Source organism: Sciurus carolinensis, chromosome 2 (assembly GCF_902686445.1).
Source record: "Sciurus carolinensis chromosome 2, mSciCar1.2, whole genome shotgun sequence".
NCBI lineage: Eukaryota > Metazoa > Chordata > Mammalia > Rodentia > Sciuridae > Sciurus > Sciurus carolinensis.
In genome coordinates, this window is record NC_062214.1 from 174,516,854 (window position 1) to 174,530,028 (window position 13,175).

At 51.4% G+C, this 13,175-nt stretch overlaps 1 protein-coding gene and 1 non-coding gene across 3 annotated transcripts in view; both read left to right on the forward strand.

Annotated features, from left to right (window-relative positions):
* Esrrb (estrogen related receptor beta) overlaps positions 1-13,175 on the forward strand; it is a 161,612-nt gene that overhangs the window by 94,537 nt on the left and 53,900 nt on the right. The gene's annotated exons all lie outside the window — the stretch shown is intronic.
* Positions 9,593-9,664, forward strand: Trnaa-ggc (transfer RNA alanine (anticodon GGC)). The gene has a single exon. It is a non-coding gene; the product is annotated as a tRNA-Ala (tRNA).

A 13,175-nucleotide genomic window follows, 5' to 3' on the forward strand; every position in this document is an offset into this window, starting at 1 on the left:
GGCAGGGGTGGCTCCACCTCTGGACGGGGGCAGGGCCAGTGCCATTGGCAGCAGCATCTTGGAGGGAAGACGGATGCATTAGTGAGCAGCGATGAAATGCAAGATAACATTTTGATCGAGCCAGCAGGCTGTTTATTTATCAGATCAATAGTCAACCACCCCTCTGGAGAAGTCCGTGTGATAAGTGACAGCATTGCCAAGGGCAACCTTGCAACTCCAGCCCCCTCCCCCAGGGACCGGGATTAGGCCGTGGGGCCGGGGAGTGACCCCAGCTCCGCTGCCCCTTGGTACACCGGGAGCACGTACACGCTTTCCCCTCATTTTCTTCTCACACACAGTTTACAGAGGGGTGACTGAGATCCAGGTTGCTGGAGTCCACTGTGACTGACAGGCCTGCCCCCAAGAGCTGAGAGGTCATAGCAGCTGGGGTTTATTGAGCACTTAGTATATGCAGGTGCTGCTCTTGATGCTTTACATGTACTGTGCCATTGAATACTCAGAAAAATTTTATGAGTTAGGTGTTTTTACCTTTTACTGTTACTGGTTTTACAGATGAGGAAACTGAGGTATGGAGAGGTGAAACAATGGATCGCCTGGCTAATTGGTGCTAAAGCCAGGATTCAAGCCCAGAGGATCGGGTCCAGAGTCCTCCGCCTTTGGCTCTGTTGGTCTTTTCGAGGGCAGGGAGCAGAGGTGGACCATTTTCTCTTACACAGGAGGTGCTGGCTCTAAGTCAGACGGCCTTTGCCCAACTCTGCTTCCCAAGGGTTCTCATGCATCACGTTGACTTTGGTGTTAAAGTACCTTCTCTTCTTCTTCTCCTTCCTCTTCTCCTTCTTCCTCTTCCTCCTCTTCTTCTCCTTCTTCCTTCTTCTTTTCTTCCCCCTCTTCCTCTTCCACTTTCCTCTTCTCTTTCCTCTTCTTATTCTTCCTCTCCTTCTTCCTCCTCTCCTTCTTCCTCTTCTTCCTCTTCCCCTTACTCCTTCTCCTCCTCTTCTTCTTTTTCCTGCCTTTTTTGCTTTTTTAAACCAGATTTCTCCAAAAGTGACTTTCAGGCTCTAAATTTTCTAAGTTGCTCACCAAACACATGACATGGTTTTGGGTGCTTTACAAAAAGAGAGAGAAACCAAGCCTGTTGGTGCACAACTATAATTCCGGCAATTTGGGAGGCTGAGGCAGGAGGACTACAAGTTCAAAGTTAGCCTCAGCAACTTAGCACGTCTCTTTCTCAAATAAATAAAAAAGACTGGAATGTGACTCAGTGGTTAAGTGTCACTGGGTTCAATCCTTGGTACAAAAAAAAAAGAAAGAAAGAAAGAAAAGAAAAACTGGTAATTAAGGAAAATCTATACATTGTAAAGTATTTAACCAGGATTACTGAAATTCGATAGGAACTGATTTCAAGGTTGAGCCCTTAGTCAGTCTCCCAGGGACTGTGGACTCTGTGTCTCTGGCTGGGATGCTGGCTGGCTCCCTTTCTCAAACCCTGGTCTTGTCTTGTTACTCAGGTCTGTGACCGTCACATCCCGAGAGGGTGCGGGCTGCAGGGACTACAGAACACAGGTTCACACAGCGTTACCTCGTGTAAACTCTCGGGCCTCCTAATTCATGTGTTCAGCAGATACTTACTGAGCACCGGCTGTGTGCTTGCTGGTGTCCTAGACACTGGACTGGAGCACAAGAGAAACCAGACTCCCCACAGATGGGAGCAGAACCTTGAGCTGGGGCACGATTAGCACAGCCAGGAAGCAGCTGGATGGTGCGGGCCCTAGCTCGGTGGTAAAGCATGTGCTCGCCTGCAGGAGGCCCTGAGTTCAATCCCCAGCATGGGGAGAAAAGAGAGGAGAGAGATACCCAGCGGCTCAGGGGACTGGGATGCTGTACACAGTACCAGCACCCGCTTCGACGAGGGGATGCAAACAGTCAGTGATGTCATCCAGAGTCCCGGGCCTTCCACAGAGCAAGCCCTCCATGTGGGGGCGCTAGTGTCCTCCCTACTGAGCTCCGAACCAGATTCCCTGGTTGGCTGCAGTGCCAGGGCCCCGGCTGTCCACTGAAGACATATTTTTGTCATCTGCCCCAGCTGCTAGTTAATGCAAAGACTGAAAAATGAACTCAGAATAAGGAAAGGATGCTGGGAGCCCCAAGTGTCCTATGTCGTCCCTGCTGGGCATCCGGCCACATAGAAAGGGTCACAGACATGTGACCTCATGGAGCAGAGTGGAGATATAAAATGTGTCCGACACCTGAACTGCTGGTTCCAGCCGGCATGCACAAGCAGAAGTCTAGAGCGAGGCAGGTGTCTGGCTCTGTCTGCAGGGCTGGGGATGTGGCTCAGGGGTACCACGCTTGCCTAGCACGGGCAAGGCCCTGGCTCCAGCCCCAGCACCACAGGGGGAGCGGAGGAGGACTTACCTGGAGACCTGTACTCAGTTCCGAGGCTCCTGTGTGGACAGAGAAGATGGAAGGGGTTCACCAGGGAGCAGGAAGCTGCTCCCGCCTCTGACAGACTGTCTGTGGAAGGGGCGAGACTTACACTGTAGGCCCCGAGGGGGGGAGTTGTGTCAACTCTAGATGGAGAAGAAATATTTTGGTTCTTCACCAAACACTTTAGATTTTAAATTCACTTTTAATGTTTTGGCAGGGCTGAGGATTGAACCCTGGGCTTCACCCAGGCTGGGCAAGTGTCTACCACTGAGCTACATGCGTGGCCCACAGAGCATCTGAAAAGAAACCCAACACGTGGAGGGATCTACAGCTCTAGACTGCTGCCTCCTGGACCTGAGGTCCCCTGCCCGCAGGGCCTCCTGAGGCAGGCGGCCACCTGGTTGGGAGGCGGTGAGGGGCTGAAGCATGGGCTAAGATGGCCTAGCAGCCTGGAGGTCCTGGCCTGCCTGAGGCCCAGGCTGGATGGGCTGCCCGTCCTCCTCACGCCCCCCTCACCCTCCCTCCCTTGTCAGGTGCCCCTCCCTCTCCATCAGTCCTTAGAGGCTCCTGGGACCACCCTGGCTGGATCTCCCCCCCACTGCCCTTCCCTGCTTCTCCTGGTGCCCTAGGCACTGACCGACTGTACCACTTGAGGGTTTGCCTGTCACAGTGGAGTGGGCAACACTGCCTGGTATTCTCCACACGCTGGTGGCTTTTTGGTGGCTTAACAAAACGGAAGTTTTTATTGCTCATGTAACATTTTGGCGAGGATGTTTGGCAGGAGCCTTTTCATGGGTCGATTCTGGGCCTTCTGGTTTGTGGTTCTGCCGTCTTCCAGGGCCTTGGAGTCCCCAGAGGACTTCCTGTGTCCTGCAGATGGAGGGGTCGCAGGAGGTTGGGGGGGAGCAGTCTAGAGTCAATGAAAGGCAGTACTGGCTTTCCTTGAGGGCAGGGACCCAAACACCTTGATCCCCACGTACCCCAGGGCTGGAAGAGTGTGGGGGTACAGCAGACACCCGAGCAGTAGCCGAGGGCACCAGAGAGCGATTGAGAGGGCATGTGAGCTATTCTTTCGGTTAAGCACAGCCCCCTCCTGGGAGCTAAGGCACCAGGGAATCAGGACATGCTCACCCGCCTGAGCACAGATGCTGCTCGGGCTTGGGGGCCACTGGCGGCAGCAAACGAGGCTCCAGAACATTCTGCCTCTGACCCTTGCTCTTCTCTGCTGCCAGCTTGGATATTCTTCCCTCTCACTGCACACTGTGGGACACATGACCTCGCTCGGTTCCTGAGCTCTCCATCTTGCTGCTTCTGTCCCTGGAGGGTCAGCCCTGGCACCAAACCCTCATGGGAGAGACCTATTGTCCTAGCTTGGGTCAGGCATCCACGCCTGGGTCAATCAGCTGGGCTGGTGAGTGGAGGTCTGTTAAGAATCTGGTGATTCCTTTGGGTATGTGGGGGGGGGGCACCCCTTTGCTCGAAAAGGGACTTCCTTGGTGGAAGCATCAGGCATGCAAATTCAGGGTTAAATGGATGGATGGGTAGATGCATGGGGGGCGGGCGATGGGATGAGAGAGGGAGGAAGACAGTGTTTCCTGCTGGAAGACTGACCTTTCTAGGGACAGTAAGCGGAAGCTGTTTTCTTGTTACCAAATGGGGATGTGAGGAACAACTGCTGATATTTACTGAGTGCTTATATTTTCCAGGCACTGTCCTAGGCTCTTTTCTGTATTCGCCTAATTCTCAAGACCACCCTGTGAAATGAATAGTGTAATTCTTGTCCCCATTTTACAGAAGAGACAGAGGCACCGGCAGGTTCAATAACCCAGTTCATAAGGGGCAGCCCTGGGATTCGAACCCAGGCAGTGCAGCTCTACGCTCAGTCCCATAGCCCAGACCAGGGCTCTTGTGAGAGTTCAAAGCCACCTGGAAACTGCAGAGTCTGTTCAAGAACATTAGGTGGGATGTTTATGCCACACCATGGACACAGGGGGGAAATCAAACAGGCTCAAGAAGAGGTGGCACATGCCTGTCGTTTGCAGAGACTCAGGAGGCTGAGGCAATAGGAGAGCAAGTTCAAGGCTGGCCTCGGCAGCTCAGCGAGACCCTGTCTCAAAATAAAAGTAAAAAGGGCTGGGGATGTAGCTCAGCAGTAAAGCACCCCTTGTGTCAATCCCCAGCACTTGGAAGAAAAAAAAAAAAGAAGAGGTAAGATAAATTCACAGATGTCAGATCTCTAATAGCATCTGAACAGGAGGACACAGGCGTATGTTGGGAGCATATTCTGAATTTCGGAGCTCTCCTTCCCCGGTCGTACCTCTTTGTGGTGGTCAGACCCCAGAGCTGGCTGAGTGAGCTAAAGTGAGAGCCCAGGTCCTCTGGGGCCTTGCATGAGGACGTTGACTGAGGGGACCCACGGGAGAGGCCGTCTGGGGCTGGCGGACGGGGCCTTCCCGCTGTCCCCGGCAGCCACTCCTTATCCAGGCAACTCTTTCTGCTTCAACAGACTCTCTCTTCTCATTATGATGGATGCAGCCTGGAAAACCATGGATAAAAAGGCCTGATTGAAAGACACTAATTACCCATCATTATTTTCCATGCCGTAATTTGTGTGGAACGAGATTTCCATCAGTTGTCTGGGATCAGCCTGGTTTTGACTAATCTTTCTGACGACAAGATGCTTAATTACAGATTTTCGCCAGAGTTCCAGCATGCGCAGAGGGAGGCGGGCTCTCTCTGGAGCCACCGAGCTGTTGGGTCATTTTGTAGCATTGGGTCCTAGGGGCCCCCAGGGGAGAAAAAGAGAGTGTTAGGAAGATAACCAATTTCTGGACTAGGGGTGTAGCTCATGGGGTGAGGCCCTAGGTTGGATCCCCAGCACTGCAAAACAAACAAACAAACAAAAAATATATATAGGAAGAGCTGGGTACAGGTCTGTAATCCTAGCTGTTCAGGAGGCTGAAGCAGGAGGATTATGAACTCAAAGCCAGCCTGGGCAACTTAGACTTAAAATTTTAAAAAAAGAGGGAAGGATGTGGCTCAGAGGTCAAGTGCCCTGAATTCAGTCCAATATCAAACAAAACAAAACAAACACGGAAAGATATGGGGGGGGGATAAAATTAAACTATATCAAAAAAAGTGTGTGAGTGGCAACCTGGCCAGGAAGGGTGGCCGGGGGCTGCTCTCTACCAGCTCATCCTCCTGGGCAGGTCCCTAGCTACTGTGTTTCTAAACCCTGAACAACCTCCCAGGTACCGCCCCCCCACCACCAATCTGACTCTGGGGCTAGTGACTTTGAGCCCATTTCAGTGTTTCAGGGTAGGCAGAAGGATCTCTGAGACCTTAGGATGTAGTGGCTCCAACGGAACTGATGTGTCCTGCAGAAAATGTTATCCGTTGTGGAAAGGTGAAAGATATCCATATGCTAGATTTCAATCACACAGGAGTGATAAAAATAAATATTAATTAGAATAAGCCATTCAGACCCAAGGGGAAGGTTAGTTGGCATTAATGAAATTTCTGAGTTTAAGAAAAATGCCTATAGCTTAGCGTGGTGGTGCACACTTGTAATCCAAGCAACTCGGGAGGCTGAGGCAGAAGGAGGGAGTGTTCAAAGTCAGCCTCAGCAACTTAGGGAGGCCCTAAGCAACGTAGTGAGACCCTGTCTCTAAATAAAATATAAAAAGGGCTGGGGATGTGGCTCTGTGGCTGAGTGCTCCTGAGTTCAATTCCTAGTACCAAAAGAAAAAGAAAAGAAAAAGAAAAATACATATATAATTAATGAACCTCAGCGTGCAGAATAGGATCTATCGTAATCCCTGGTTCATATCATGTCTCATCTCCATGTAACAGGTGCCCGTGAATCCACGTCCAACAGGAAGGCTGGGACCTTGACAGGAATTCACGTCTTGCTAGGTGCGTCATAGCCCTGTCCTACCTGCCTGTTAAAGCTATTCTGCATTTTTAATACTATTTTTTATGGAGGGTACTGGGGATTGAACCCAGGGGTGCTCTACCACTGAGCTAGGTCTCTAGTCCTTTTTATTTTTTTGAAACAAGATCTTGCCAAGTTGTCCAGGGAGGCCTTGAACTTGTGATGCTCCTGCCTCTGCCTCTACCTCCTGAGTCGCTGGGATCACCAGCTTGTGCCACTCAGGCCAGGCCTTTAAAACCACTTTAAAAGGAAGTTCATCTTGTTATTTCTGGGGCTTGAGGAGTTGATTTACAACAAATACAGCTTTGCTGGAGGGTCTGAGAATCTGCTTTAATGAATGTCTTGAAGGCCCCTCAAATTAATCATTGAGATATACATAAGAGTCTCTCAAGTGTTCAGAGACCATTTTTCTTCTCTAGATGGACTCCCATTTCAGCCTGGCTTATCCTCTTAATCTTCTTAGCCACCCCCTTTCTGTCCTGGTATATGGCAAGTTCCTTGCAGGATTATCCTCAGTTCTAGATCTAGAGAGCTTGGCTGAGGGGAGGGGGTTTGCTCCTCAAGCCTGCCAACTGCTGAATGTTCTGGAAGGGTTTTCTTGGGAGAATCACAATGCCAGTTCACATCCACTTACCGCTGGCTTGGGAACCAGCATTGGCTTGAGCCTTTTGCCTTCACTGGCTCAGAGAGGGTGACCTGGCTACCCAAAGTGAACAGTAACATGGGGCAGAACTGACACATCTACTGCTAGCATGCAGACTCACAACCATTAAATGACCCAGCTGCTTATCCCTGGCCTCAAATGCATGACCCAAGCAGAGGGCCAAAGAGGGCTCCAGGGGCAGTTGTTCGGCATGACCTCGATCCTTGTGTGTGGTGGGAGGATGCCACCCCATCAAGGACAGGGATTGGACCAGTCCTTACCTTGGTCCCGCCTGACCACCAGCAGGCCACCTTCAGGGGCCATATCCCTGGGATTCCAGCTTTGATTATCTCTTGCTGATACCCAGGGATTTCTCTTCCTCTAGAGGTCTGAGGCAAAATAGTTAAGCAGCTTGGGTTTCATTTAGAACTTTCGAGATTCTGCTGGTCTCTGCTTTAGGATCTGCTTCAACTCTTGCCAGAGTGAGTCTGGGAGAGTCTCCCAGCAAGCACGGCATCCCTGGGGGTCAGGCTGCTCTGGAAACGAGGCCCCACGCTGGAAGCTGCGGAGGCTGGGAACAGAGTCCGGTGGGGGCGAGAGAGAGGCCACACTTGTTTAGATGGTGAAATTGAGGCCAGGGCAGCTCTTGCTGAGCTCCAGTCACCAGATGGACCACAGGGAAAATGGTGCCTGAAGGCGCTTCGACCACTGACCATTGCTCTTTCAGGAGGATCTGTCCCCTCCCCACGAAGAGTCGATAGTCATTGATCCAGCTGGGACTGCGGCCAGCCAGCCTCAGATGATAGGTCCGTTGGAACTCCCTCCTCCCCAGCACAAGGGCTGCTGCCTCTGGTCCCTGTACCGAGGCTGCCTGGATCCCACCGTGGCCATCCACTCCACAGCCAGTGGCTCCAAGGCAACCCCTGAAGTCTCCAGAGCCGGCTTCTCAGGTCTCCTGGCCTTCCAGCTTTCTTGGTCTTTCCTTCTGCTGTACCTCAGCCTCCATCCCTAGAAAATTCCACGCTCAGTTTTCTCCCAGCCCTACCCTGACAGCTGTGCTCTCCCCAGGGGCTGCCCAGCTCTCTGCTCCTGCACCCCTTTCTACTCTTTTCCAGCATGCAGCCAGGTCAGTGCCTCTCACCTGCTGGAAGTTTTGCCCCCAGAGGGGACATTGGGCAAGGTCTGAAGATTTTTGTGCGAGGGTTGCTAATGCTCCAGTAGGCAGAGGTCCAGGATGCTCTGGAACATTCTATAATGCAAAGAACAGCCTCCACAGTGAAGAATTGCCCTGCTCCAAATATCAGTCATGCCGAGGCTCAGACACTCAGGCCGCAGCCTCTGGAGGACATGGGCCTCCCCTTGCCATGTTGCCCCAGCATAGCAGGTGAAAGGACCTTCCCGTCCTGACCTGATTTCTGCTCTTTCTGCCTCCCACAGCTCTCCTGCAGACTCTCTTCCTTTTCCTAGTCTTCTGCCCTCTGGCCTCAGCCTTCGCTCCTGGTCCCGCCCCCTTCACAGTCACTAGAAGGAGAGTGGAGGCTGGAGGGGGCCTCACTCAGCTCCTGCCCCTGCCTCCAACACACTTCCCATTTGTTGCCGGCTGTGTTGGTGCCTGCCTGTAATCCCAGCCTATCTCAAAATAAAAAATGGAAAAAAAAAAAATTGGGGCTGTAGCTCAGAAGTAGAGCATCACTGGTTCAATGCCCAGCACCGGGGGGAGCAAAACGGACAAAACCTCTTCCTCTTGCACGGCTGGCCCTCCTCCTACAGCGGAGCTCATTTCTCTGCCTAGATTCTGGACGACTTTCAGGCTCCTCCCAGGCCCGGGAACTGCTTTGTTTATTCCAGTGCTATTCCAATTTAACACCCATAAGCATCACAACCGTGCTGCACAAACAAAATTAAACACCACCCCACTCAACACAGATTTCTGGACCCCACTGCAGAGGTGCCTGTTCAAAACATGAGTGGGGCCCGGTGTGGTGGTGCATGCCTGTAATCCCAGGGACTCGGGAGGCTGAGGCAGGAGGACTGCCCTCAGAGGACAGCCTCAGCAACTTAGCAAGCCCCTAAGCAACTTATGGAGACCCTGTCTCAAAAAATAAAAAAGGCTGGGGCCAGGTGTAGTGGCACACACCTGTAATCCCAGGGGCCCCGCAGGCTGAGGCAGGAGGATCGCAAGTTCAATGCCAGCCTCAGCAACTTAATGAGACCCTGTCCCAAAATAAAAAATAAAAAGCTGCGGATGTGGCTCAGTAGTTAAGCACCCCTGGGTTAAAAACAAAACAACAACAACAAAATAAGGGAGGTGGGCTAGGACCCAGGCCCTCAGATGACACCGATGAAGGCTGAAGTTTGAGAGAAGCTGACGTTGATCTTTGGCATCTCCAGCCTTCCCATCTTGATTTTGTTATTTACCATTAGCATTTAACATGGAGTGACTGTAATCAAATGGAGTGTCCCTAATCTTAAAATCTGAAATTCTCCAAAATCCAGAACTTTGGGAGTGCCAACACGACACCACAAATCTGATGGTTTGGTGTACACACACGTCATACACAAAATTATGCAAAATATTTGTGTAGGGCTGGGATGTAGCTTAGTGGTAGAGCGCTTGCCTGGCATGCAGAAGGCCCTGGGTTCCATCCCCAGCACTGCAAAAAGATTGTATACGTTTACCTTCAGGCTATATGTATAAATATATATGGGCCTGGGGAGATAGCTCAGTTGGTAGAGTGCTTGCCTTGCAAGCAACAAGGCCCTAGGTTCAATCCTCAGCACCACAAAAAAAAAAAAAAAAAAAAAAAAAAGTATATACGAAACATAAATGTACTGCATGTTTAGACTTGGGTCCCATCCCCAAAATAACTCATTATGCATATGCAAATATTCCAAAATGTTACCAAAAAAAAAAAAAAAAAAAAAACCAGAAATCCAAAACAGTTTTGGTCCCAAGCATTACAGATAAGGGAGGCTCAACTTATAATAATTCATTATTTACTTTGAGAAGAGAAAGGGGGAGAGATTGGTAATGATACTGGGTCAGTCAGTTGGGACCAGGATAGCCAAGGGCAAACTAGAAGGTATGGACACTCATTTTTAGATTCCTTAAATTCCTTCCATTCTCAGCATCTCCCTCCTCATCAAAGAAGCTAAAAGTTACCAACAACAAAAACATTGCTTCCCTGCCTCCCCAGTCCCCAAGACCAGGGCCTGCCATGCATTAAGCAGATGGTGCGGGGAGAAGGAATGGGTGGACAGCCCTCCTGCCATCCCTCTGCTGACCCTGGCGGCTAAACTTCTTGAAAGAATCCCGAGTTCACGATCTCCTGCAGTGTGGCGTCTGTCCTCATCATCCACGATCCCATCCTGTTGGCAGGCCACCTCACCACTGCCACCGTGGACACTTGCCCTTTATCCCTTCACCTGGTTTTGTAGGCACATGCGACCTGCTGCTCACTGCCCTTCTGGACAGCTCTGCTCTTAACATTTCTGCGATGGGCTCTTTTTTTCTTGTCCAGCTCCTCTGGCCACTTCTCTGTCCTCTTCTTGGACTTCTTCACCTCTGTCCTTCCTTTGAAATTTTCTGTGAGTGAATGAATGAATGAACTGTGTCCTGGAGGTCAAGGAGAGAGAGAGGGCGTGGGCTGGTTTCCAGGGGGTCTGGCGGCCTCGGCAACTTTCTTCGCCCCACCTGGTGCATCTGGTCAGGCAGCCCGGTGCTCCGCTCCCCTCTGACTCGAGGGTTCTCTACTCTCACCCACGTGGCTCAGGAAATGAGCGTGAGGATTTGGGGCTCTTGGGGAGGGTCAGAAATTGCCTGAATTGAGAAGGAGGAGGAGGAAAGGAGGAAGAAGGAGAAGCAGCCTCCTGGGGGTCTTCATTGTCTGCAAAAGTGAATGAATGAAGAACGAGCAGAGCCAGATCAGAGGGCACGGCCGGGATGCGCTGTCAACAGTGTCCCCAGGGCCCTTCCTGGTGCTCTCTGTGCTCGTGTGTGTTCAGGGTCTGTGGCTCCTAGGACAGAGTCAGATTTTCCTGAGATTGAGGGCTGTGCCCGTCATCCGCCTGACACCTGGCCAGCGCTTGACACATGGTAGGTGCCTCACATATGGGTTGACTGTCTCTGGAAAAGGCATTGTGGTGGCGTCTAATAATGGTCACTGACAGGAGAAACTGAAGAGTTTAGAGCCCCCAGCAGGGGCTCGGGCAACACATGGGCATCAGCTTCCGGGATCCCGAGGCTGGCATCCAGTGTGCTTCCTTCTCAGACCGGCCTCCAACCAGCGCCCGCACTGGGGTCCTGGACACTGCACCTCAGGGTGCAATATCCAGTGCCAAAATAAAGAAATAAATGACTTGGGGCTTGGCTCCCTGCTAGAGAAACTGCCTAGTATGCGCACAGGCCTGGGCTCAATTTCCAGCACTCCCTGCTGCGCACTCCTTTGCACATGCGCACGCATGCGCACACACAAGGGAGGAGGGGAAAGCCAAGTTTAGGAATGCAAACATCACCCTTCTTGGGGGTCCCTGGATGGTTGAGCCATGAAGTTGGGAAAAAACTGTGGCCACCCTCTTCTGGGAGAGGCTTCCCATTCTCTGCGCTGCTTCTCTCGGGACAAAAGCCTCTTGTACCTCCAGGGACAGCCGCCTTCCAACCCCTAGTACTGGGGATTGAACCCAGGGGCACTCTACCGCTGAACCACATCCCCAGCACCCCCCACGCCTCCGTTTTTGGAGACAGGGTCTCACTAAGTTGCTGAGGCAGGCCTTGACCTTGGGGCTCCTCCAGCTTCAGCCTGTGGAGTCACTGGGATTATAGGCGTGGGCCACCATATCCACCTTCCAGGGACGTTTTTTTTTTTCCTTTCATTTTTGGTACCTGGGTATTGAATTGAACCCAAGGATGCTTTGCCACAGAACTGCATCCCCAGGCCTTTTAATTTAATTTAACTTTTTTTTTTTTGAGACAGGGTCTCACTAAGTTGCTTATGACCTCATTAAGTTGCTGAGACTGACTTTGAACTTGAGAAACACCTGCCTCAGCCTCCCAAGTCACTGTGATTACAGGTGTATGTCACCGTGCCTGGCTTCAGGGACAGTTCTAAGTGAGGGAGCTTTTAGTACATGCTCACTAAACAGTAACTAACATAGTGACGGTTTAGGTCAAGTGCATTTCCTGAAATCTCTGGAATCTTGGGAGCCTGGGGAAGGCTAAATAGATGGCCAGAGTCTGGAAGCTCTGGTCCACCAGGGTTTCACAGTAGACCTGGGATGCTCCTGTGAACAGCAGAGCTAAAGCAGCTGTCAGGAGAGAAGAAAAGGATTAAAAGTTCAAGAGCTTGTGGTCAGCTCTCCTTCACCTGCCTCGAGGAAGGGCATCTGGAAAGGAGCCCACAGGTGCATCCCTCTCTGCTCGGGCAGATTCTTCTCTGGATGATGCCCTGCCAGACTGATGGCATTTCCTGGGGACACACTACTGATGGTTAGAGGGGTAGTGGGTGGCACTTTCCAGGGAGATGACAGGACACTGGTCAGAGATATGTAAAAAAGACCCAAGGAGACTCTCAACCAGGGGATCTTCTACCAAGTCAGGGGAGACTGGGGGCCTGGAGGAGAGGGTCTCAGGACTCGGGAACATTCCATTTGGAACAGAGAGACCCGGAGCCTCTGTGCTCACATACCACATTCCAGGGGATTGTAAACTTGAGAGCAGGAGCGTCTTTTACGTTGGGATCATCAGCTCTCAGCTTCCGATTAGAGCTGTATTGGGCCATCTGGACACAATGGTGTACCCTACAATCCCAGCCACTCAGGAGGCTGAGGCAAGAGGATCACAAGTTCAAGGTCAGCCTCAGCCACACAGAGAGACCCTTCTCTAAATAAACTAATAAATAAATAAATAAATAAAAAGGGCTGGGGGTGGCCTAGTGGTAGAGCACCTGGTTTTAATTCCCAGTATCAAAACGAAACAAAGAAAAACAAAACAAAACAACCTGTATGCAGCCTGAGTTCTCGCTCTGGACATTTTCAAATGCAGATGGGGGAAAACCCCTCAGAGGTTGCGTTGACCATGAACTCATCAGCGGACCAGGGATAACGGAGGGTCCTCTGTCAGAAGGTCCCATGGACGCATTTGTGGTCTTGGTGTGTAGCCAAGGACTGATGTGT